This window comes from Salmo trutta, chromosome 13 (genome assembly GCF_901001165.1).
Source record: "Salmo trutta chromosome 13, fSalTru1.1, whole genome shotgun sequence".
NCBI lineage: Eukaryota > Metazoa > Chordata > Actinopteri > Salmoniformes > Salmonidae > Salmo > Salmo trutta.
Window position 1 is genome coordinate 79,555,120 of NC_042969.1, and position 25,112 is coordinate 79,580,231.

General features: G+C 43.0%; 1 protein-coding gene and 1 non-coding gene across 7 annotated transcripts in view; both read right to left on the reverse strand.

Moving 5' to 3' along the window:
- LOC115206576 (glutamate receptor 4) overlaps positions 1-25,112 on the reverse strand; it is a 142,519-nt gene that overhangs the window by 93,182 nt on the left and 24,225 nt on the right. The gene's annotated exons all lie outside the window — the stretch shown is intronic.
- On the reverse strand, positions 11,238-11,311 carry trnaa-ugc (transfer RNA alanine (anticodon UGC)). Its single transcript has one exon. It is a non-coding gene; the product is annotated as a tRNA-Ala (tRNA).

Sequence of the window (25,112 nt, forward strand, 5' to 3'; positions counted from 1 at the left end):
AAAAGTCAAACGTCTCTCTCGCTCTCTCGCTCGCTCTCTGATCTAGGCTATATTTCCTGTGGAGAGGTGCCACAGATAGGTGTCATAATAAAATGTCTACTTAGCTTCTTTCTTAAAATATTAACGAGGGGAGAGAAGGAACAGTATGGTGCATCATCACCACAGAAAAACCACTGCAGGAGAATGGGCCCACAGAGACTGTTACAGTCTCAACCACTCTCTCCCTCTCTTTATCTCCTTCCTTACCACTTCTGTCACTCTCTTTTTCCATCTCCTCCCTCTCTCTTCCCCCTTTCCTTCTTCCTTACTCTCTCTTTCTCCTTCTCTCTCTACTTCCCCATTCCCTTTCTCTCTCTCCCTTTCTCTCTTCTCCTGTCTCTCTCCCTTTTCTGTATGGCTGCCATACAGAAAGAAAATATCCAATTAAGGGATATAAGATCAGGGAAATATGAGAAGGCAACGTTTATTGTGTACATAAACATTATATAAATCAATCAATCCACCCATTCATCCATCCCTCAATCCATCCCGTGCAGTGGAGCTGTTGTCTGACACGATAAGCAGGCCCAGATGTGCGTGTTTGACAACAAGATATCAGCTCTTATTAGTCACTCATTTAAAATGGCCGCCTGAATAGGGGATCGATGCACCCTGGCACAGGAAGAGGTCGCAGCATAGATTTTCTATTTTGTCATTTAATAAGCAGATAGATTGTAGGATAATTGGGTCCGTGGCTTTAGAAGATATGGTTTATAAATAAAAGGCTGATTGTGATTATGATGATCAGTAATGTGATAATGGTATGGATTAAAGCTTTGTGTCGGCGTTAAAGGGATAAATGATAGGTGATGAAGAGTGAATAGACAGACGGACTTCATTCAGCTCCCGCTCCCGCTCCCACTCCTACTCCTACACCCTCTCCCTCAACCTCTCTGCTATAACTCAAACTGAGAGGAGGAGAGGGAGAAAAAAAGAGAGAGGAGAGGAAGAGTCCTAAAACCAGAGGCGCTGTGCCATGGAGTGGAGAACCCTGCCAAGGAGAACTCAGAAGGGGATGGAAAAGAAAGTGTCTCTTCCCCCGCTCTATTTCTCCATCTCCCGGCGGCACTCACACCTGTTCCTGTGAGTGACAGGGCTGTCCTGCAGGGTAAAAGAGAGGATGAGAGGAGAGGCGGGAGTGTAAAAAGGTCCTTAAATGGACCCACAGCTGTGTGTGTGTTTGGTAAAGTTCAATCTCTCTCTCAATTCAATTCAAAGGGCTTTATTGGCATGGGAAACATATGTTTACATTGTCGAAGCAAATGAAATAGATAAACACAAGTGAAATAAACAATATAAAATGAACAGTAAACATTACACAAGGGGAACAACTACTTCAAGGTCTCAGAGTGAGTGACGTCACCGATTGAAGCGCTATTAGCGCACACCCCGCTAACTAGCTAGCCATTTCACATCGGTTACACTCACCCCCCTTTTGACCTTCTCCTTTTCTGCAGCAACCAGTGATCCGGGTCAACAGCATCAATGTAACAGTATAGCTTCCGTCCCTTTCCTCGTCCCTACCTGGGCTTGAACCAGGGACCCTCCGCACACATCGACAACAGCCACCCTCGACGCATCGTTACCCATCGCTCCACAAAAGCCACGGCCCTTGCAGAGCAAGAGGAACAACTACTTCAAGGTCTCAGAGCGAGTGACTTCACCGATTGAAACGCTATTAGCACGCACCCCGCTAACTAGCTAGCCATTTCACACCGGTTACACATAGTCAAAGCATTCCTTAATTTTCTGTCACAGTGGTCAGGTATTCTGCCACTGTGTACTCTCTGTTTTGGCCCAAATAGCATTCCAGTTTGCTCAGTTCTTTTGTTAGTTACCTGACACATTGGAAAGAATCATCTTTTTGTTTTCTCCTGATTTGGTTGGGTCTAATTGTGTTGCTGTCCTGGGGCTCTGTGGGGTCTGTTTGTGTTTGTGAACAGAGCCCCAGGACCAGCTTGCTTAGGGGACTCTTTTCCAGCTTCATCTCTCCGTAGGTGATGGCTTTGTTATGGAAGGTTTGGGAATCGCTTCCTTTTAGGTGGTTGTAGAATGTAACGGCTCTTTTCTGGATTTGGATAAAGGAAAGGGGGATACCTAGCCAGAGGGGTTACAACATCCACATCATCAGTGTCTGGGGAACAGTGGGTTGACTGCCTTGCTCAGGGACATCAGATTTTTACCTTGTCAGCTCAGGGATTTGATCCTGCAACCTTTCAGTTACTGGCCCAACACTCCGACCCGCCAGGCTACCTGCCGATAATTAGCAGGTATCTGCCTAATTCTGCTTTACATGCATTATTTGGTGTTTTATGTTGTACACAGGACATTATTGCAGAATTCTGCATGCAGAGTCTCAATTTGGTGTTTGTTCCATTTTGTGAATTCTTGGTTGGTGAGCAGACCCCAGACCACAAAGGGCAATGGGTTCAATAACTTATTCAAGTATTTTTAGCCAGATCCTAATTGGTTTGTCGAATTTTATGTTCCTTTTGACAGCATAGAATACCCTTCTTGCCTTGTCTCTCAGCTCGTTCACAGCTTTGTGGAAGTTACCTGTGGCGCTGATGTTTAGGCTGAGGAATGTATTGTTTTTTGTGTGCTCTAGGGCAACGATGTCTAGATGGAATTTGTATTTGTGGTCCTGGCAACTGGACCTTTTTTCGAACACCATTATTTTTGTCTTACTAAGATTTACTGTCAGGGCCCAGGTCTGACAGTATCTGTGCAGAAGATCTAGGTGCTGCAGTGGTGTAAAAAGTACTCATTTGTCATTCTTGAGTAAAAGTAAAGATACCTTATTAGAAAATGACTCAAGTCACCCAGTAAATTATTACTTGAGTAAAAGTTTAAAAGTATTTGGTTTTAAATATGCTTAAGTATCAAAAGTAAATGGAATTGCAAAAATGTACTCAAGTTTCAAAAGTAAAAGTATGAATAATTTCTAATTAAATCAAAATCAAATTTATTGGTCACATACACATGGTTAGCAAATGCGAGTGTATCGAAATGCTTGTATATTAAGCAAACCAATAGGCACTTTTTTTACGGATAGCCAGGGGCACACTCCAGCACTCAGACATCATTAACAAACAAAGCATTTGTGTTTAGTGAGTCTGCCAGATCAGAGGCAGTAGGGTTGAGCAGGGATGTCCTCTTGATAAGTGTGTGAATTGGACCATGCTCTGTCCTGCTAAGCATTCTAAATGTAACAAGTACTTTTGGGTGTCAGGGAAAATGTATGGAGTACATTATTTTCTTTAGGAATGTAGTGAAGTAAAAGTTGTCAAAAATATTAAAAGTAAAGTAGAGATACGTTCAAGTATTTTTACTTAACTACTCTACACCACTGGCTATAGGCCCTCCATGGCTTGGGACAGAAGCACCACTCTGGCTCCAGAATGGAACAGCGGTGTAAGACACTGCATCTCAGTGCAAGAGGTGTCACTGCAGTCCCTGATTAGAATCCAGGCTGCATCACATCTGGCCGTGATTGGGAGTCACATAGGGTGGCGCACTATTGGCCCAGTGTTGTCTGGGGTAGGCCGCCATTGTAAGTAAGAATTTGTTCTTAACTGACTTGCCTGGTTAAATAAAAAAATCCTCAGCAAACAGTAGATATTTGACTTCAGATTCTAGTGGGTTGAGGCTGGGTGCTGCAGACTGTTCTAGTGCCCTCGCCAATTCGTATATATGTTGAAGAGGGTGGGGCTCAAGCTGCATCCCTGTCTCACCCCATGCCCCTGTGGAAAGAAATGTGTTTTTGCCAATTTTAACTGCACACTCTCTCTCTCCACCTCCCCGCTCTTTATGTCTCTCTCTGTCTCTCTCTCTCTCCACCTCCCCGCTCTCTATGTCTCTCTCGGTCTCTCTCTCTCCACCTCCCCGCTCTCTATGTCTCTCTCTGTCTCTCTCTCTCTCTCTCTCTCTCTGTCGCTCTCGCTGTCTCTTGTCTCTCCCTCTCTCTCTATCTCTCTCGCTCTCTCCCACACACAAACACAGCTGCCTTAATGACCAGCCAACTCCTGCCATCTAGGCTTTCTTACCCACACTGCACTACACTGCGCTGAGGTCAAAGTGCATCCGTTCAGGGACAGGCCACCGCCAGCTAAAGAAAAAAGCTATTGGGAAAAACGCCACACTCTTCCCTCAATCCTTTCTTCTCTTTGATTACAGCTCTCTGCTCCCCTCTGCACCTGCTCTTCCTCCCCCTCCTTCTATTTCCCCCTTTCCCTCCTTCTCTCTCTCTCTGTCACACACACAGGAACACATATACCCCTGAGACATCCAACCCACTGGGTTGGTATGTATAAGAGACTGTGTTCATATAACCAGCATGTCTATTCCAGCCTACTTCACCAGTATATAAACTAGCCTTTATGGGAAAGTGGTAATATTGGTGTATTCTTTAAGTTGTTTAACATCCCAGAGCAGGTTGGTACATGATACACCTATATCCATCTCAGTCACATAAACCGTGTTACATCTTCCCAGTCACATCTAACCACCTGTTATGATCTACCCTGAGACTGAAGACTCCACCTGTCTACAGACATGCTCCCGTAGGTCCTCTAATCATCAGATGACCCCCAGACAACAACAACAACCCACAGAGAGGTCTCCCGAGTGGCGCAGCGGTCTAACTGCATCTCAGTGCAAGAGGTGTCACTACAGACACGGCCTGGATTCAAACCAGGCTGTATCACAACCGGTCGTGATTGGGAGTGCCATAGGGCGGTGCACAATTGGTCCACCGTCGTCCGGGTTTGGCTGGTGTAGGCCGTCATTGTAAATAAGAATTTGTTCGTAACTGACTTGCCTAGTAAAATGAAGGGAAAAAAGAGACTGTGGCAACACCTGGAAGTATAACTGGAGATGAGTTGTATGTAGTGCAAAGCAGAGTGATGTCTACTACTAAAGTGTGTGGGTGTATAATGACGACTGACACACTGGAGTTCACATCACATTGGAGAAGGTCAGCAGTTATTGTTACTGACGGAAACTGTTGCCGGGTAACCGTTACTGTCAGGTACAGTTCATGTCCCATGGGAAAGAGCGGTAGAAACAGAGGGAGGAAAGATAGAGGGAGAGAGAAAAAAGAGACACAGATAATGTCCTCCCCTCCTCTCTCTCTCTTTGGTTTGATGTCTTTTCGTAGAAAAGCTCTTCAGACACTTGTACCAGAGGAGCAGAGGATGACTCACACACACACACGCACGTGTGCGCACATACTCTCTCTCACACACACACACACACACACACACGCACGCACACACTCTCTCTCTCTCACACACACACAAGCAGGCATGCACACTCACACACAAAGACACACACACACTCTGAATGTTTGTCAATCAGAAGAAATAATTGGTGATAATCACTCCTAATGGCTCCTGAAGTGAATCTATAAACAGTATGTATTTTTTGTGTGTCTATGTGTCTATGTGTCTGTGTGACTGTGTGTCTGTGTGACTGACTGTGTGTCTGTGTGACTGACTGTGTGTCTGTGTGACTGACTGTGTGTCTGTGTGACTGACTGTGTCTATGTGACTATGTGTCTGTGTGACTGTGTGTCTATGACTGTGTGTCTGTCTATGTGACTGTGTGTCTGTCTATATGACTGTGTGTCTGTCTATATGACTGTGTGTCTGTGTGACTGTGTGTCTATGTGACTGTGTGTCTATGTGACTGTGTGTCTATGTGACTGTGTGTCTATGTGACTGTGTGTCTATGTGACTGTGTGTTTACGTGACTGTGTGTATGTGACTGTGACTGTAACTGTGTGTCTATATGTGACTGTGTGTGGTAGTGCATTTCCAGATGTGTGTAGTGTATTTTACATAGAAGCACCTTCCTCTACATGGAACAGGTCTGAACACACGTGTGTGTGTGTGTGTGTGTGTGTGTGTGTGTGTGTGTGTGTGTGTGTGTGTGTGTGTGTGTGTGTGTGTGTGTGTGTGTGTGTGTGTGTGTGTGTGTGTGTGTGACAGCAACCCTCTGTTCTCCAGTCATCTTTAAACACTGCTAACTGCAGCCAAGACCCTATAGGCCCGCCTGTCCACACACAACCCAAGCTACAGCCATTCATCACACACAGACACAGCCAATGCTAGCCATTCATCACAGTGACAGAGAGGAAGGGAGGGAGGCAGGCAGGATAGAGAGAGGGAGAGGGGGACGCAAAGAGAGAGTGAGAGAGGGGGAAGGAAAGAGAGAGTGAGAGAGGGGGAAGCAAAGAGAGAGTGAGAGAGGGGGGAAGCAAAGAGAGAGTGAGAGAGGGGGAAGCAAAGAGAGAGTGAGAGAGGGGGAAGCAAAGAGAGAGGGGGGAGGAAAGTGAAAGACACTATCTGAACGGCTCTCTCTCTCACCACTCTCACTCCTGTCTCTCCCTCCCTCCCTCTCACTCCTGTCTCTCCCTCTCTCTCTCTCTCTCTCCTGTCTCTCTCTCTCGCTCTCTCCTCCTCTTGCTCTCTCCCTCTCTCCCTCTCTCCTCTCTGTCTTTCTTCTGTCAATTTCAATTTCAATTTAAGGTCTTTATTGGCATGGGAAACATATGTTTACATTGCCAAAGCAAGTGAAATAGATACTAAACACAGTGAAATAAACAATACAAAATGAACAGCAAACATTACACTTACAAAAGTTCCAAAATAATAAAGACATTTCAAATTACACATCTATATACCGTGTTGTAATGATGTGCAAATAGTTAAAGTACAAAAGGTAGAAAAAAATAAACATAAATATGGGTTGTATTTACAATGGTGTTTGTTCTTCACAGGTAAGGAAGTACAGCTCAGTTTCCATCTCATTTTGTTGGCAGTGTGCACATAGCCTGTCTTCTCTTGAGAGCCAGGTCTGCCTTCGGCGGCCTTCCTCAATTGCAAGGCTACAGTGTTTTTTCATTTAAAAGTTGCGGCGTACCGCAACACAGCTTGCGGGGTACCACAGAATTCTATGGCACATTATTTAAATGTCAGCCATTGTTACCAGACAGACGCAATTTACTACAATCTGCCACCATCTACCACAAATGGTCGCGGCATAACTTTTAAAGGAAGAACCACTGTATATTCACTGAGTCTGTACATAGTCAAAGATTTCCTTAATTTTGGGTCAGTCACGGTGGTCAGGTATTCTGCCACTGTGTACTCTCTGTTGATGGCCAAATAGCATTGTAGTTTGCTCTGTTTTTTTTGTAAATTCTTTCCAATGTGTCAAGTAATTATCTTTTGGTTTTCTCATGATTTGGTTGGATCTAATTGTTGCTGTCCTGGGGCTCTGTGGGGTCTGTTTGTGTATGTGAACAGAGCCCCAGGACCAGCTTGTTTAGGGGACTCTTCTCCAGGTTCATCTCTCTGTAGGTGATGACTTTGTTATGGAAGGCTTGGGAATAACTTCCTTTTAGGTGGATGTAGAATTTACGTCTCTTTTCTGGATTTTGATAATAATTATCGGGTATCTGCCTAATTCTGCTCTGCATGCATTATTTGGTGTTTTATGTTGTACACAGAGGAATTATTTTGCAGAGTTCTGCACGCAGAGACTCAATTTGGTGTTTGTCCCATTGTGTGAATTCTTGTTTGATGAGCGGACCCCAGACCTTACAACCATAAAAGGCAATGGGTTCTATAACTGATTCAAGTATTTTTTGCCAGATCCTAATTGGTATGTCAAATTTTATGTTCCTTTTGATGGCATAGATTACCCTTCTTGCCTTGTCTCCCAGCTCGTTTACAGCTTTGTGGAAGTTACCTGTGGCGCTGATGTTTAGGCCGAGGTATGTATAGTTTTTTGTGTGCTCTAGTGTCTAGATGGAAGTTGTATTCGTGGTCCTGGGCAACTGGACCTTTTTAGAACAGCATTATTTTGTTTTACTGGGATTTACTGTCAAGGCCCAGGTCTGACAGAATCTGTGCAGAAGATCTAGGTGCTGCTGTAGGCCCTCCTTGGTTGGGGACAGAAGCACTGGATCATCAGCAAACAGTAGACATGTCACTATAGATTCTAGTAGGGTGAGGCTGGGTGCTGCAGACTGTTCTAGTGCCCTCGCCAATTCGTATATATGTTGAAGAGGGTGGGGTTAAAGCTGCATCCCTGTCTCATCCCCCAGCCCTGTGGAAAGAAATGTTTGTGTTTTTTGCCCATTTTAATCTCATACTTTCTCCTCTCTGTCTCTCTCTCTCCTGTCTCTCTCTCTCATCTCTGTCTGTCTCTCTCCCATCTCTCTCTCTCTGTCTCTCTGTCTCTGATCTCTCTCAATTCAATTCTCTCTCTCTTGCTCTCTGAGTGGGTGATAAATCGTCCAAACCCTGACCCTTGGAGCAAGCTCAGAACGCACACTCTCCTCTCTATACGCATATCCCCTCTCCCTGTCCGTGTCTCTTTCTGGGTGAGGGAGTGAGGGATGAGGTGGGTGGATGAGGTTAATATGAAGGCTGCTAAGGGAGAGAATGTGTGCAGAGGGTGAGCAAGCAGCAAAGAGAATGAAGGAAAAAGACTAGCACCAGGGATAAATAAAGACAGGGAACAGAATGAGGAGGGAGGGAAGGAAGGAGAAAAGGAGAGAGTGAGAAAGAGGAAAAGCAGGAGAGGCCTAATAGACTGTTTGTCTCCATGCTGTTGTTGTTGCTGCTGTTGCTGGCTCCAATCAAAGTGCTGCAGTCAGTAAATTAGTTAGTAAATTAGTTAGTCAGTCAGCTGGCAAAGAGGCCAGGGAGGGAAGAGTGACTGAGCTGGCCAGCTGACTAATGAGATACACAGGCTGTTATAGACGGCAGGGGCGAGGGGGTAGGGCAGGGAGGGGGATGGACTGAGGCCTGGGTGGGGAAAGTTGGGGAAGGAGTGAGGGCCGGGGGGGAGAAGGAGGGCAGGGAGAAGTGTGAGAGGGGACGGGGGTCTGTAAAGGGGAATTCACAGACAGGGGAGCGAAAAGGGGGGTAGAGGAGGGAGACAGAGGAAAGACTTTGACCTTGACACCATACATTGAGCATTTTACGAGACTTCCTCAAAACCATTTCGCGAGACTGTGCCTCTACCTGTCCCACTACTTCACCCTGGACTTGGACAGCCTTTATGACCAGGTCCACCTCTACAAGGCAGCAATCCCAACTTTTGCCAGGACCTTGAAGGACGTCACACTCAACCGTAGCCCCAGCACCTCACACTGGAGCAACGCCGGACCAACGACACGACCTGCAAGACCCCCTTCTGAAGGACCTGCACCGAGAGATCCCACTCCAAGAGGACCTTCCCGCAGACCACAGCATCACCAGCCACACCCCAACCAGCTAAGACCACCCCAAGCAAACCCTGGCCACACCCTACATAGGCCCCCTCTTAACAGATCTACGACCCTTCTGCCCACCCCATGCCCACCGCCACTGCAGAAAGTACCTCAACATGACAGCAGGAAATATGTCTGGGGAGAGGGGGGAAGATGTGGGTTTGAGAGGGTCAGACTGACTCCACTGTCCCTGTTATCTGCAGCTAAACTGATTCACTGTGGACCCAGTGATCTGGAAGGTCAGTCCTCAAACACACACACAGTTCTCCCTGGACTTTCTGCTTGGCTGAAATCTGTTCCTGTTCTGCTGCTGCTCATCTCACTGGTCCCTACGATACTCATTCACAGAGACTAAATGCTCTCTCTACGTGTGTGTGTGTGTGTGTGTGTGTACATACGTGTCCGTGTGCATGTGTTGTCCATTCACTAGTTCTGGCTCCCCAGTGGAGCTCTGCTAAGAAGCCATTTCCCCTGAGACTCGACCCTAAGTGGTCATGGTTAAACAAGCTAGACCGCTCTTAAATTTTCTGACACCACACCTTCACCCCAGCTCTAACCCTCCTGAGACTTGACCACACATGGTCACGGTTAAACATTGAAACCCTGCTGAGGCTGTACTGTAACCAAACACAACCACACTGTAAAACTCCTTGAGATATACTGTAACCAAACACAACCACACTGTAAAACTCCCTGAGATATACTGTAACCAAACACAACCACACTGTAAAACTCTCTTAGATATACTGTAACCAAACACAACCACACTGTAAAACTCCCTGAGATATACTGTAACCAAACACAATCACACTGTAAAACTCCCTGAGATATACTGTAACCAAACACAACCACACTGTAAAACTCCCTGAGATATACTGTAACCAAACACAACCACACTGTAAAACTCCTTGAGATATACTGTAACCAAACACAACGACACTGTAAAACCCCCATGAGATATACTGTAACCAAACACAACCACACTGTAAAACTCCCTGAGATGTTCTGTAACCAAACACAACCACACTGTAAAACTCCCTGAGATGTACTGTAACCAAACACAACCACACTGTAAAACTCCTTGAGATATACTGTAACCAAACACAACCACACTGTAAAACTCCCTGAGATATACTGTAACCAAACACAACCACACTGTAAAACTCCCTGAGATGTACTGTAACCAAACACAACCACACTGTAAAACTCCCTGAGATGTACTGTAACCAAACACAACCACACTGTAAAACTCCCTGAGATATACTGTAACCAAACATAACCACACTGTAAAACTCCCTGAGATGTACTGTAACCAAACACAACCACACTGTAAAACTCCCTGAGATATACTGTAACCAAACACAACCACACTGTAAAACTCCCTGAGATATACGGCAGTCTCGTAAACCCGACCCTAGGCAACAGCAGTGACTAGGGTTCTGGTAGATAAGACAAACGCTTTAGGTCACTTCAGTGATGAAAACAAACAGTGTTAGCACTTTTTGGGTGGGTCTTCTTCAGACAGACAACTCTCCCAACAAATCACGAAGCAGACATGCCAGAATGTCGTGATTCGAAAGTAACGTTTGCAGACAAAAGCTTTACAGTGGTTTTAGTGAAGGTAGTTGATGCAAACTACACACTTTTGAAATACACTCAATAAAAATAACCTCTGTGATCTCCATCTAGCTACTATTTTGTGTCCCGGGGATGTGGGCAAGAAGCGGATGAGGCAGTGACGTAAGCAGTGATGTACACTGAGTGTACAAAACATTACGAACACTGGCTCTTTTCATGACAGACTAACTAGGTGGATCCAGGGGAAAGCTTTTTTTACATTTTTAGTCACTCTTATCCAGAGTGACTTACAGTAGTGAATGCATACATTTCCTACATTTTTTTCCCCCGTACTGGTCCCCTGTGGGAATCGAACCCACAACCCTGGCCTTGCAAAGGCCATGCTCTACCAACTGAGCCACACGGGACCCGTGTTTGTGTAAGCTATGATCCCTTATTGATGTCACCTGTTAAATCCACCTCAATCAGTGTAGATGAAGGTGAAGGATAAAGAAGGATTTTTAAGCCTTGAGACAATTGAGACATGGATTGTGTATGTGTGCCATTCAGCGGGTGAATGAGCAAGACAAAGAATTTAGGTGTGGGGAATAACTCAATAATAGGAAGGTGTTTTTAATTGTTCCTCTATGCCAAATGGACGTTCTATTACTTTCAGACATGCATGCTGGAACACTGAATACATTGTGGGAGGCAACTCGTCTGCGTAGGGAGACTAGATACTGTAACCTCATGTGGTACAATTCACAGTCAACTGGACCAGCTCAAAGTCATCAGCCAGCAGCATACAACTCTGCATCTCACTGCTTGCTTGCCTCTGAAGCAAAGCAGGGTCGGTCCTGGTCGGTCCCTGGATGGAAGACCAGATGCTGCTAGAAGTGGTGTTGGCGGGTCAGTAGCGGGCCATCTGCCCTCTGTCCTTAAGATCAAATCCCAATGCCCCAGAGCTGTGATGAGGACATTACCCTGCATAGGGTTCTGTCTGTCAGATGGTATGTAAAACGGGTGTCCTGACTCTCTGTGGTCACTAAAGATCACATGGCACTTAGAGTAGGGGTGTTAACCCTGGTGTCCTGGCTAAATTCCCAATCTGGCCCTCATACCATCATGGCCACCTAATCATCCCCAGCTTCCTATTGGTTCATTCCTCTCCCCTGTAACTATTCCCCAGGTTGTTGCTGTAAAAGAGACCAGCCATGTTGTTGATGTGTGTTATTAGTTGTTGTGTTTACGTCTCTATATAAACAGCATCGCTGATGTAATGAGTGAGAGATGTAAACAAGGATGTGCACTCAGGCATGTACAGGAAGCTCTGTGTCTGATACCATTGACCTGGGTGTCATGTGTCTGCCCCTGGGCTGACTCCTGGGAGTTTTCTCTCTCTCTCTCTCTCTACAGATGTGGTGTGTGTGTGTGTGTGTGTGTGTGTGAGTTTAGCTAGTGTGTGTGTTTACCCTGCCAGTTTGGCCCGGAGTGTTTTCGGAATCAACCTATACCTCCTAGCGAGCAGTAGAGATATTCTGGATAAAAGTAATAAATTACAATGTGGGAAGATTTGTATAACCTCCTAGAATGATTTTAGTCAGATTTAGCCACCCCGTCTGTCAGAATGTAGAACAGGGTCACGTCATTAGCCACAAACTGGAAAACAGTCCAACATTAAACAAAGCATTCTGATTGGACAATCTCAGAAAATAAACTCCCCTGTTTCAAGATGTTTCCTCCTGTTTCTTTCTTTACCGCTGAATGTGATTTCCTTAAGGTGTGAAATCAATCTCCAGCCGGCTCTGGGATTATATTACCAGTGTAAATGGATGATATTACAGTAGTAAACGCTGTAGTTAAACACCCTGAGACCATTATTATAGTCATCTCTCTGTCTCTGTCTGGCTGAAAGGCTTCGGTGCTCTGTCAGCGTCTGGACAATAATCTCAGAGATTTATTAAACACAGCAGGCCTCTACACGAACACAAATACAAACACAGATACACTTTTTGTTTTTTTACGGAATTCAGATATTACAAGCTACAAATGCATATACAGTGCCTTCGGAAAGTATTCAGACACCTTGACTTTTTCTACATTTTGTTACGTTACAGCCTTATTCTAAAATTGGTTAAATAGCTTTTTTCCTCAATCTACATACAATAACCCATAAGGACAAAGAAAAAACAGGTTGGATGGGGAGCGTTGCTGCACAGCTATTTTCAGGTGGTCATGGTCTGAGAGTCTTTAAATGCGTTTTGGCAAACTCCAAGTGGGCTGTCATGTGCCTTTTAATGAGGAGTGGCTTCCATCTGGCCACTCTACCATAAAGGCCTGATTGGTGGAGTGCTGCAGAGATGGTTGTCCTTCTGGAGCTTTGTCAGAGTGACCATCGGGTTCTTGGTCACCTCCCTGACCAAGACCCTTCTCCCCCGATTGCTCGGTTTGGCCATATGGTCAGCTCTAGGAAGACTCTTGGTGTTTCCAAACTTCTTCCATTTAAGAATGATGGAGGCCACTGTGTTCTTGGGGACCTTCAATGCTGCAGAAATGTTTTGGGACCCTTCCCCAGATCTGTCTGGACACAATCCTGTCTCAGAGCTCTACGGACAATTCCTTCGACCTCATGTCTTGGTTTTTGTTCTGACATTTAGTTTAGTCTAGTTGATTAATTTGACCATAAAAAAAAAACTAGCACACATAAAACTTGAAAAGCCATACATGCACTATGGTGTTGAACGCTTAGCTGTAGTCAATGAATAGCATTCTCACATAGGTGTTCCTTTAATCCAGGTGTGAAATGGCAGTGTGGAGTGCAATAGAGATTGCACCATCTGTGGATCTGTTGGGGCGGTATGCAAATTGGAGTGGGTTTAGGGTTTCTGGTGTGAGCCATGACCAGCCTTTCAAAGCACTTCATGGCTACAGATGTGAGTGCTACGGGTCGGTAATCATTTAGGAAGGTTACCTTAGTGTTCTTGGGCACAGGGACTATGGTGGTCAATCTCTTTCCTGATGAAGTCAGTCAAGTAAAGTAGACATCACATTTACATTTTAGTAATTTAGCAGATGCTCTTATCCAGAGCAACTTACAGTAGTGATTGCATAAATTTCATACACTTTTCTCTGTACTGGTCCCCCATGGGAATCGAACTCACAACCCTGGCGTTGCAAACACCATGCTCTACCAACTGAGCCACACAGGACCTGTGGCTCAGTTGGTAGAGCATGGTAGACATGAATCAGTGGAATATGTTTTTCTAAAACCCGACTGAAAATCATACATTAAACTTTGTTTGTTGACATATTCATAGATTTTCTCCTGTACAACTCTCTCCAGGATCTTTGACGTTATACTGAGGATAGATACAGGCCTGTAATTCCCAGGGTCAGACTTTTTCCCCTTCTTACACAGAGGTAGAACTTTAGTGTGTTTCATGTCTGTGAAAAAGATGCCTTGTTCAACGATAATACTTAATACAACGGGCAATTTGCTCAGCAGAATCTCTTTTTTTTAATGTTTTACTTTTTTTTAAATGTAACCTTTATTTAACTAGGCAAGTCAGTTGATAACAAATTCTTATATACAATGACGGCCAAACCCGGACGACGCTGGGCCAAATGTGCGCCGCCCTATTGGACTCCCAATCAGGGCCAGATGTGATGCAGCCTGTAACAAACCTTGCAGGAATATTATCCAGGCCTGTAGCTTTGGATCATTTAAGATCTGGTAGCATATTGGCTATTTTGGCTGTTGCTTCCTTGGCAAAAGAAAAAGAGTTTGGCTGAACCCTTAACTCTACATAATACTACTTGACTTGGTTGTTTCTATACAAACCAGAACTGGTGGGCAGCTTGCTAACTAGCTTGCTGGCAACAGAAGTAAAAAAATAATTGAATTCATTGGCAACCTCTGCTTTGTGATATACCATCTACCCCCTGATGTTCAGTCCAATACTGTTTTTTTTTTTTTTGGTAGTACTACTACAGCCTAGTTCCTTAAATGATTTCAAAAGCTTTTTAGGGTCATTTTTGTTCTCAATGATTTTATCAGCAAAGTAACCCCTGTTAGCTTCAATCATCCTGCTCTGCGCTTCATCCATCCTGCTCTGCGCTTCATTCATCCTGCTCTGCGCTTCATCCATCCTGCTCTGCGCTTCATCCATCCTGCTCTGTGCTTCATCCATCCTGCTCTGTGCTTCATCCATCCTGCTCTGCGCTTTATCCATCCTGCTCTGTGCTTCATCCATCCTGCTCTGTGCTTCATCTATCCTGCTCTGCGCTTCATCCATCCTGCTCTGCGCTTCATCCATCCTGCTCTGTGCTTCATCCATCCTGGTCTTCGCTTCATCCATCCTGCTCTGCGCTTCATCCATCCTGCTCTGCGCTTCATCCATCCTGCTCTGCGCTTCATCCATCCTGCTCTGCGCTTCATCCATCCAGATCTGCGCTTCATCCATCCTGCTCTGTGCTTCATCCATCCTGCTCTGTGCTTCATCCATCCTGCTCTGCGCTTCATCCATCCTGCTCTGCGCTTCATCCATCCAGATCTGTGCTTCATCCATCCTGCTCTGCGCTTCATCCATCCTGCTCTGTGCTTCATCCATCCTGCTCTGCGCTTCATCCATCCTGCTCTGTGCTTCATCCATCCTGCTCTGTGCTTCATCCATCCTGCTCTGTCCTTCATTTCTGTGATGTTTATATAGAACAAAATCAGGCTGTTCTTGAGAGTTCTTCCATTTCTTAAAGATCTTATTCCTTGCTTGGATAGATTCTAGAATCTCATGATTGAACCAAGGGCCAAATCTCTACTTTACCCTGACCCGTCTAATGGGAGCCATCACATTCACCACATCAAAGAATCTAAATTTAAAAGCTTCCCAGACACTGTCTACCCCTACACTATCCAGCACAGGTGACCAGTCAATTTTACCCACTTATTCCCTAAACGTTTTAACACAGTATTTTTTGAGTCCTCTGATTCTAACAGTTTTGTGACACTATAATAAAACCCCTCAAAATGCAAAATGTAATACAATGATCACTGATTCAATATGCTACTACTCCACTCTGTGATATTCTGGATTTATCAGACACCAATATCAAGTCAATCGTACTTTGCACTGTTTCACATATCCTGGTGGGATCTTTTATCATTTGGGTCAGAGCAAGTGATCTACAGAAGTGCATAAAGACATCGTGGGTTGGGCTCCTTTTTTGCAGACATCAGTATTAAAATCCCCTGACAAAATGATTTCCTTCACTAGGTAATCATTACAGTTTGACAACACAATTTTGAGACTTTCACAGAATGCATTCTGTCAACTTGCCGATCGCCATTTTGTTGAGGTGAATTCTGACATGCATTGTCAACTGTGGGACCTTATATAGGCAGTTGGGTGCCTTTCCAAATCATATAAAATCAATTGAATTTACCACAGGTGGACTCCAATCAAGTTGTAGAAACACCTCAAGGACGACCAATGGAAACAGGATGCACCTGAGCTCAATTTCGAGTCTCATAGCAAAGGGTCTGAATACTTATGTAAATAAGAATACATTCGCAAACATTTCTAAAAACCTGTTTTCGTCATTATGGGGTATTGTGTGTAGATTGCTGAGGATTTTTAAACATTTTTTAAGTAATCCATTTTAGAATAAGACTGTAGCGTAACAAAATGTGGAGAAAGTCAAGGGGTCTGAATACTTTCCAAATGCACTGTACAGACGAGCAAGTACACACACACACACACACACACACACACACACACACACACACACACACACACACACACACACACACACACACACACACACACACACAGTATTAATCTTTGTTAAGGCTAAGGAAGTGAATGAGCGATAGAGAGTGTGTGTGTATTGATATCAAAGCCCTCTATCAGTCATTGATCTGCAGCCATATTGCACAGTTCTACTAACAGTTTACCAATACACTTACAGATAAATGCACACATCTCCAAAAGCTCAGTAACTTCAGTGAACACACATCTCACTACAATTGTCAACACGTAGTCTGAGCAGTTCTATCCCTCCAGAGAGCTGCTGTTACTTCTGGCTACACTGTATCTGTACAGAAAGTAACTAACATAAAGTCCCCCAACACCTTACACTATCCATGTCTGTAACTTCAGGCTAACTCCACATATGTTTAACAGTGCTTAAGAAACAGCATAACTCAACCACAAACACAACTCCTTCAGAATGACAACAGCATAACTCAACAACAACTCCTTCAGAATGACAACAGCATAACTCAACTACAACCACAACTCCTTCAGAATGACAACAGCATAACTCAACCACAAACACAACTCCTTCAGAATGACAACAGCATAACTCAACCACAAACACAACTCCTTCAGAATGACAACAGCATAACTCAACCACAAACACAACTCCTTCAGAATGACAACAGCATAACTCAACAACAACTCCTTCAGAATGACAACAGCATAACTCAACTACAACCACAACTCCTTCAGAATGACAACAGCATAACTCAACCACAAACACAACTCCTTCAGAATGACAACAGCATAACTCAACCACAAACACAACTCCTTTACCGAATCATTGTACACTCACCGTCCAGGGGCAGGGGAGAGGGTGGGAGAGAGAGGGAGAGAGAGAGGAAGAGAGAAGGAGCGAGAGAGAGAGAGGGAGGGAGAGAGAGAGAAAGAGGCACAGAGAGGGAGAGAGCGAGAGGGAGAGAAAGAGAGCTCTGATGTTCATCAACATCTATGAAATGTCATAGACAGAGCTGTGTTGTTTCTCCCAGTCCAGTATACACTCCCTCCCTCTTATCCTGAGCAAATACACCCACACACATGCAAAAACGCATGCACACACACACGCGCACGCACACAGACACACACAGAGACACACACAGAGACACACACACACAGTGGGGCTGATAGTGTCCATCCATCACTGAGCCAGTCTGAAGGAGTAGATCAATAGTGTGTGTGATGCATTCCACTACTACACTAAGAGCAACCAGGAGAATGAGCTGGCAAACCGTGGCACCACTGCTAAAACACAGATAGACACACACACACTAGAGGTCGACCGATTATGATTTTTCGACGCCGATACAGGTACCGATTATTGGAGGACCAAAAAAGCCAATACGGGTTAATCGGCCGATTTTTAAAAAAAAAATTATTTGTAATAATGACAATTACAACAATACTGAAGGAACACTTATTTTAACTTAATATAATACATCAATAAAATCAATTTAACCTCAAATAAATAATGAAACATGTTCAATTTGGTTTAAATAATTCAAAAACAAAGTGTTGGAGAAGAAAGTAAAAGTGCAATATGTGCCATGTAAGAAAGCTAACGTTTAAGTTCCTTGCTCAGAACATGAGAACATATGAAAGCTGGTGGTTCCTTTTAACATGAGTCTTCAATATTCCCAGGTAAGAAGTTTTAGGTTGTAGTTATTATAGGAGTTACAGGACTATTTCTCTCTATACCATTTGTATTTCATATACCTTTGACTATTGGATGTTCTTATAGGCACTTTAGTATTGCCAGTGTAACAGTATAGCTTCCGTCCCTCTCCTCGCCCCTACCTGGGCTCGAACCAGGAACACATCGACAACAGCCTGTAACGGTCGTAGTATGTAGTGGACCAAGGCGCAGCGGGTTGAGTGCTCATAATGACTTTTATTGAACACAAACAAAACAAGAAAACGATCGAACGACCAGGATTGCAGGCTAAAACACACAGCTATGCAACCACAACTTCCCACAAAGGGACAGGTGAAAAACAGGCTACCTAAGTATGACTCCCAATCAGAAACAACGATGTACAGCTGTTCCTGATTGAGAGCCATACCAGGCCAACAAAGAAATACACAACATAGAAAACCATAGAAATACAAAACAAGAACATTACCCAAAAACCCCGGGACACATAAATCAAACACCCCTCTTACATAAATACATATCCCATTAAATCCCGAACCACATAAAACAAATACCCCCTGCCACGTCCTGACCAAACTACAATAACAAATAACCCCTTATACTGGTCAGGACGTGACACAGCCACCCTCGAAGCATCGTTACCCATCACTCCACAAAAGCCGCGGCCCTTGCAGAGCAAGGGGAACAACTACTCCAAGTCTCAGAGAAAGTGACGTTTGAAATGCTATTAGTGCGCACCCCTCTAACTAGCTAGCCATTTCACATCGGTTACACCAGCCTAATCTCGGGAGTTAGTAGGCTTGAAGTAATAAACAGCTCAATGCTTGAAGCACAGCGAAGAGCTGCTGGCAAACGCACGAAAGTGCTGTTTGAATGAATGCTTACGAGCCTACTGCTGCCTACCACCGCTCAGTCAGACTGCTCTTTCAAATATCAAATCATAGACTTAATTATAACATAATAACACACAGAAATATGAGCCTTTGGTCATTAATATGGTTGAATCCGGAAACTATCATTTCGAAAACAAAACGTTTATTCTTTCAGTGAAATACGGAACCGTTCTGTATTTTATCTAATGGATGGCATCCCTAAGTCTAAATATTGCTGTTACATTGCACAACCTTCATTGTTATGTCATAATTATGTACAATTCTGGCAAATTAATTACGGTCTTTGTTAGGAATAATGGACTTCACACAGTTCGCAAGGAGCCAGGCGGCCCAAACTGCTGCATATACCCTGACTGCTTGCACGGAACGCAAGAGAAGTGACACAATTTCCCTAGTTATAAGAAATTCATGTTAGCAGGCAATATTAACTAAATATGCAGGTTTAAAAATATATACTTGTGTATTGATTTTAAAGAAAGGCATTGATGTTTATGGTTAGATACACATTGGTGCAACGACAGTGCTTTCTTCACGAATGTGCTTGTTAAATCATCACCCGTTTGGCAAAGTAGGTGTCACGTCCTGGCCAGTATAAGGGTTAATTGTTATTGTAGTTTGGTCAGGACGTGGCAGAGGGTATTTGTTTTATGTGGTTCAGGGTGGTGTGTTAGTTAGGAGGGCGTTTGATTTATTATTTCAGGGTTTTGAGTTGTGGTCTATGTTTTAAGTATTTCTATGTGTAGTCTAGTGAGTGTGTTTCTATGTTGGGTTAATTGGGGTGGACTTCCAATTGAAGGCAGCTGTTTGGTGTTGCCTTTGATTGGAAGTCCTATATTAGTTGGGTGTGTTTGTCTGTGCATTTGTGGGAGATTGTTTCTTGTTTTGCTGAGTGAGTCAAGACTGTTTCGTCGTTCGTTTCGTTTCGTTATTTTGTATGTTCATTTTGAGTAAATAAATGTCAAGATGAGCGTACACACACCTGCTGCGTTTTGGTCCTCCATTTCCAACGACAAGCGTGACAGTAGGCTGTGATTCGATGATAAATTAACAGGCATCGATTATACGCTAGTGTCATGACGTTGGCCTGTGGGTAAGGTTTATGACCCCCCCATAAATATCTTTCTCCCTTCCCCTCTCTTTCTGACCCTACTGAAGGACTGCTGAATAGCCTTTGTTAAATATAGAGAGTCTGGGAACATCAAACAAATGGGGAAAAGGAACCATATTTTGGTAATAAAACCAGTTGGAAATATGCTTTGGAATGTAATGAGTATGGATGTCAGTTCGGTTGTCATCTGAGACATTATGACTGATGACAGGATGACATAAACTGTACCTGGGAAAGTATACACCCTCTAGTTATCAGAGTCACATGGAATTGTTATGCAATTGAAATGTTTGATATTGAAATTGTTTGTTAGGAGATTAATTGTAATTTTAGCTTCCAATTGAGAGAATTGGGTTTTCATAAGGAAAGTGCCCTGCTTGATCAATGGCCCGCCCCTGTGAAGAGACAGGGGTTATAAACGATGAAACACATCCTTCCCCCTCTCCACTATATAAGGCTTTGACGAAAAGATAACCAGATGTTCCAGTACGTGAGGTCTGCAGCCTCTACGTTAGAAGGACACACGTCAAGTACAGAACTAAGCCAACCTCGGCGTGAGCTTTGGTGGCGAATGGTATGAACTTTGAGCTTATTCACTACGGAAGTGACACTTCCTAGCCGTTGAGTTAGCAGCGACCGCTGTAGACTTGGGCTAGGAAAGGACGGACGACGGATCCAGTCTAACAAACACAGACGAAGATACCACCACGTGTCCACTTTACCACCATTGACATTCTTCCGAGGACAGGAAGATCTGTTGGCCAACCCGGCCAGCATCTACGACCAACCTACCGAAGCGCAGCTCAGAGTAAATATTTATTGCATTTTCCTTTTCCAAATGGGCGGTAATTTAGAATGCATAAGATAATGTATTTACGATAGCATAGCTGCTGTTTCTTTGTTCCTAAGTCTTCCCGCTCTTTCATTTAAGCCCAACCCCCTTCCTTTGTGTAACAAATGTCGGCTCCGTCCACCAGGGATGTTTTCTGTATGACATAATTTGTATTCTGTGTATATGTAATTCTGTGTGATTAGTTTAGATATTTAGTAAATATATAATTAAACCCAATTTTGTATTGCTGATTCAACTTGTTAGCCAGGGTTCGTGAAGACAACCAAGAATTTACAACTTTCATTATGAGACTGAAAATAAGATGATTAAGATGACGGATATCGATGTAAAAGTATTTTAATAGTTTGTTCGGAAGATAACGGCTCTATAAACGTTCTTCCGTGGTGCCCCGACTTTCTAGTTAATTACATTTGCATGATTAGCTTAATCAGGTAATATTAATTACAGAGAAAGGATTTTATAGAATAGCATATCATATCACTTAATCCGGCATAGCCAAAGACACAACACTAGATAAACTAGTAATATCATCAACCATGTGTAGTTAACTAGTGATTATGTTAAGATTGATTGTTTTTTATAAGATAAGTTTAATGCTAGCTAGCAACTTACCTTGGCTTCTTGCTGCCCTCGCGTAACACGTAAGTCAGCCTGCCACGCAGGCTCCTTGTGGAGTGCAATGTAAGGCAGGTGGTTAGAGCGTTGGACTAGTAACCGGAAGGTTGCAAAAACAAATCCCCGAGCTGACAAGGTACAAATCTGTCGTTCTGCCCCTGAACAAGGCAGTTAACCCACCGTTCCTAGACCGTCATTGAAAATAAGAATGTGTTCTTAACTGACTTGCCTAGTTAAATAAAGGTATAAAAAAAAAATTGTCCACAATCGGTGTCCAAAATACCGATTACCAATTGTTATGAAAACTTGAAACCGGCCCTACTTAATCGGCCATTCCGATTAATCGGTCGACCTCTAACACACACATGCACACGCACGCACACGCACACGCACGCACACGCACACACACACGCACACAAACACACACACATCCAAAAACACAGTACAGCGCTCTGTGTTGTGTCCACTCTAAAGGGTAGGTTTGATTCGAAAGGTTAGGCTATCTAGGTGTGTGTGTGCGTGTGTGTGTGTGTGTGTGTGTGTGTGGTTGCACTCTCCAGAACAATCAGCTAAAATTGTGTAATTATTTATTTTTCCATTTGAATTTAAGTGTTCTCTAGGGCTCCATATTATATTTTCAATTTCATTTCTATCTCATCCTGTTTGTGGTGCTAGAACTCAACTAGAATTGGAAAGTGGCATTAGAATGTATCACTTGTAGCCTTTGTCAATTCATTTTCAATGCACTAACATACGCATTAAGCGCTGTTTTACATGCACACACACAGACACCTGCATATAGTGTACACACACACACACACACACACACACACACACACACTGTCACGGGTGTCGTAGGGTTTAGACCAAGACGCAGCGGGAAAATGTATACTCATCTTCTTTTATTAACGGACAAAGAAGGAAAACCAAAATAAACACGTATACAAAAAACCACGATGACAAAGAACCGGCCGGTAAGGCACAAAGCGATACACAGCAACAATCTCCCACAAAACCCCATGATAAAAACACTCCTAAATATAGGACCTTCAATCAGAGGCAACGATAGACAGCTGCCTCCAATTGAAGGCCCCAATCCCCATTACCAAAACATAGAAATACAAACACCTAGACAGAACATAGAAAAACTAACATAGAACAATAACCAAAACCCTGGACTAATAAATCAAATACCCCTCTACCTAAATACATAGCCCGAACCATATAAACCAAATACCCCCCTCTACATGAACCCATACACAAACACACCCTGAACCACATAAAACAAATACCCCCTGCCACGTCCTGACCAAACTACAAGAACAAATAACCCCTTTACTGGTCAGGACGTGACACTTACATAGACAAACACATGCATAGACACACAGTGACACACAGGTGTGACACTAGCCCCCTGTCAATTTGTTCTAATCAGTTTTATTAATAGCTTATCTTTACTGGCTTCCACGTATGGTGGAGGTGGAGGGAGGAAGACTGGCTGTGTGTGTATGTGTGTGTATATATGAGTGTGTTTATGTGTGTGTATATATGAGTGTGTGTATGTGTGTGTATATATGAGTGTGTTTATGTGTGTGTATATATGAGTGTGTTTATGTGTGTGTATATATGAGTGTGTTTATGTGTGTGTATATATGAGTGTGTTTATGTGTGTGTATATATGAGTGTGTTTATGTGTGTGTATATATGAGTGTGTGTATGTGTGTGTATATATGAGTGTGTGTATGTGTGTGTATATATGAGTGTGTTTATGTGTGTGTATATATGAGTGTGTTTATGTGTGTGTATATATGAGTGTGTTTATGTGTGTGTATATATGAGTGTGTTTATGTGTGTGTATATATGAGTGTGTTATGTGTGTGTATATATGAGTGTGTGTATGTGTGTGTATATATGAGTGTGTGTATGTGTGTGTATATATGAGTGTGTGTATGTGTGTGTATATATGTGTGTGTGTATGTGTGTGTATATATGAGTGTGTGTATGTGTGTATATATGAGTGTGTGTATGTGTGGTGTATATATGAAGAGTGGTGTTTATTGTGTGTGTAGATTATAGGTGTGTATGTGGTTATATATGAGTGTGTTTATGTTGTGTATTATGAGTGTGTTTATGTGTGTGTATATATGAGTGTGTTTATGTGTGTGTATATATGAGTGTGTTTATGTGTGTGTATATATGAGTGTGTTTATGTGTGTGTATATATGAGTGTGTTTATGTGTGTGTATATATGAGTGTGTGTATGTGTGTGTATATATGAGTGTGTGTATGTGTGTGTATATATGAGTGTGTTTATGTGTGTGTATATATGAGTGTGTGTGGGTGTGTGTATATATGAGTGTGTTTATGTGTGTGTATATATGAGTGTGTGTATGTGTGTGTATATATGAGTGTGTGTATGTGTGTGTATATATGAGTGTGTTTATGTGTGTGTATATATGAGTGTGTGTATGTGTGTGTATATATGAGTGTGTGTATGTGTGTGTATAAATGAGTGTGTGTATGTGTGTGTATATATGAGTGTGTTTATGTGTGTGTATATATGAGTGTGTGTGGGTGTGTGTATATATGAGTGTGTGTATGTGTGTGTATATATGAGTGTGTTTATGTGTGTGTATATGAGTGTGTGTATGTGTGTGTATATATGAGTGTGTGTATGTGTGTGTATATATGAGTGTGTGTGTGTGTGTGTATATATGAGTGTGTTTATGTGTGTGTATATATGAGTGTGTGTGGGTGTGTGTATATATGAGTGTGTGTATGTGTGTGTATATATGAGTGTGTTTATGTGTGTGTATATATGAGTGTGTGTATGTGTGTGTATATATGTGTGTGTTTATGTGTGTGTATATATGAGTGTGTTTATGTGTGTGTATATATGAGTGTGTTTATGTGTGTGTATATAGGTGTGTTTATGTGTGTGTATATATGAGTGTGTGTATGTGTGTGTATATATGAGTGTGTGTATGTGTGTGTATATATGAGTGTGTGTATGTGTGTGTATATATGAGTGTGTTTATGTGTGTGTATATATGAGTGTGTTTATGTGTGTATATGTGTGTTTATGTGTGTGTATATATGAGTGTGTTTATGTGTGTGTATATATGAGTGTGTTTATGTGTGTGTATATATGAGTGTGTTTATGTGTGTGTATATATGAGTGTGTGTATGTGTGTATATATGAGTGTGTTTATGTGTGTATATATGGTGTGTGTGGGTGTGTGTATATATGAGTGTGTGTATGTGTGTGTATATATGAGTGTGTTTATGTGTGTGTAT